We start from the raw sequence: 2,673 nt of genomic DNA on the forward strand, positions 1-2,673 counted from the left end.
CTCTCAGAAGTTTTCTTGTGCTCTTCCTAAAATCTCTTTGCTGATCGGATGCCCATCACTGTGATAATAGTTTGTTGGACCCTTGTCCAAAGCTGTCTCCATTCTGCATAAAGCTGTTGTGAGCAGTGTGTGCTGGTGTTTGCGCCCTGCTTGCTCTGGCTAATGAGCAACTGGATCCATGAGCAATTGGATCGTCGTCTCCCAAGTTGTTGGGCCCAGCATGGATTCGGGGTCTAACAGTTTTCACTGCCATGAGTTCCTTCACTAAGCTCATTTTCACTTCTTTTCCTGGAATTACACTAATAAGATAGGTGTGACCATCCATAAGTGTGTCCAATATCTCTTCTTTCTGGTACCTTGAAAACAGTGAAAGCTTTGTTTCTGTTCCCCAGTGCATCATAGATCACTGCAACTCTACACCTGCCCCTGGTGACTCTCCCAGTTTAATGCTCTTTCTAAATCAGGAATGGTTGGTGCTTTGTTTCCTGTGAGCATTACTCATCCACCTGGGTCATAAGGACTGTCCGCTCTTGAAGGCTTTTTCCTGAAGTGCCCTCTCTTTCATCTTAAATGCCCATCCTCCCTTGTCCATCAAGGCCCTAGTAGACACCTTGAATTCACTAGATCCATTCCTCAAATCTTAGTTGGATTCTGTGTCCTGTACACGGTCACAAATGCTCTTTAACCACTGCCCACACAGGATATCGAGGTTCCACACGTGACTTAATCTGCAGCATCCAGCGAGGACAGGTGGAGCTCTGGGTCTGTGATGATGAGGACCAACTGGAAATCTCAAGATGGGAGGACCTGCTGCCACATGAGTTGTGGCTGTTGCCACACACACACACCCAATGCTGCTGTCAGTACAGCTCCATAGCCAGAGTGCATGCAGGACCTGGAAGCCGCAGGCCTGCCCTGTGCTGCCATTGCAGGGTGCTGACCGTGATTCTAGAGGAACGTGTGCCCCCCCCCTTCCCTTCCTCCCCATACTCTCCTAAGGTGCGTGCAGTGGCAGGAGTTGCCCTCCCCCCGGCTCAGTGTTTTGGTTGCTTTACTAGCCACAGCATCACACTGAAGGCTCGTGTTCATCTTGTTGTCAATCATGACCCCCAAGTCCCTTTCATCTGTAGTGCTGCTGAGCCTATAAGCAAGCTGAAGGTTTTTCCTCCCAAGGTGAAGAACTTTGCATTTTTCGGTGGTAAACACCATCAAGTTCTTATCCGCCCATTGCATGAGCCTGTCAAGATCTGCTTGGATCACCTTCCTGTCCTCAGGTATGGATGCTTTACCCTGGAGTTTGGTGTCATTGGGTAGGTGTAGGCTTTGTGGGGTTTATAGTTGTCAGGGGGATGGTGTGGGTGTAGGGTTCTGTGGGAGGATTGGAGGATATGTGGGGTGTCTGGGAGCCACTTCACTAGTTTGCAAACAGCAAATGTTCTTCTCAGCACGTTCACACCATCTCCAGGTCATTGTACATGAATGCACTAAGAGCTGTTCCGTGGGGGAGGATTCTGACTTTTTCCCTGTCTGGCCTACCGTGTCCTCTCCAGACACATTTAACTATCCTAGCATGCTCTGTTCTGTGATATCTTAGTCCTGTTTCTCCTGCCATTATGGCCCAACAGAAGCTAATAGAAAGTCTTATCAGCCTCAGCTGCTACAACGAGATGAGGCGTTTCCTCAACTGCTCCTGTAGCGACATGTGTACATGAGATATAACCCAGGTTTGTTTGCCGAGGGGTCCCTGGAAGCTCCTGTCCACATCCCTTCCTAACATCTTCATCCCCGTAGACCAGAGATTCTCAAGCTCCCTCTGCCTCTCTCAGAAGTTTTCTTGTGCTCTTCCTAAAATCTCTTTGCTGATCGGATGCCCATCACTGTGATAATAGTTTGTTGGACCCTTGTCCGAAGCTGTCTCTGTTCTGCATAAAGCTGTTGTGAGCAGTGTGTGCTGGTGTTTGCACCCTGCTTGCTCTGGCTAATGAGCAACTGGATCCATGAGCAATTGGATCGTTGTCTCCCGAGTCATTGGGCGCAGCATGGAGTCGGGGTCTAACACTTTTCACTGCCACGAGTCCCTTCACTAAGCTCATTTTCACTTCTTTTCCTGGAATTACACTGATAAGTGTGACCATCCATAAGTGTGTCCAATATCTCTTCTTTCTGGTACCTTGAAAACAGTGAAAGCTTTGTTTCTGTTCCCCAGTGCATCATAGATCACTGCAACTCTACACCTGCCCCTGGTGACTCTCCCAGTTTAATGCTCTTTCTAAATCAGGAATGGTTGGTGCTTTGTTTCCTATGAGCATTCCTCATCCACCTGGGCCGTAAAGATTGTCCTCACTTGAAGGCTTCTTCCTGCGGTGCCCTGTCTTTCATCATAAATGTCCATCCTCCCTCATCCATCAAGGCCCTTGTAGACACCTTGAGTTCACTGAATTCATTCCCCAAATCCCAATTGGATTCTGTGTCCCGTACGCAGTCACAAACGCTCTTTAACCACTGCCCACACAGGATATCGAGGTCCCACACCTGACTTAATCTGCAGCATCCAGCGAGGACAGGTGGAGCTCTGGACCTGTGATGATGAGGACCGTGGGGAAATCTCAAGATGGGAGGACCTGCTGCCACGTGAGTTGTGGCTGGTCCCCCACCCACACACCCCGCTGTCCC

This window comes from Alligator sinensis, unplaced genomic scaffold (assembly GCF_000455745.1).
Source record: "Alligator sinensis unplaced genomic scaffold, ASM45574v1 scaffold1730_1, whole genome shotgun sequence".
Classification (NCBI taxonomy): Eukaryota; Metazoa; Chordata; order Crocodylia; family Alligatoridae; genus Alligator; species Alligator sinensis.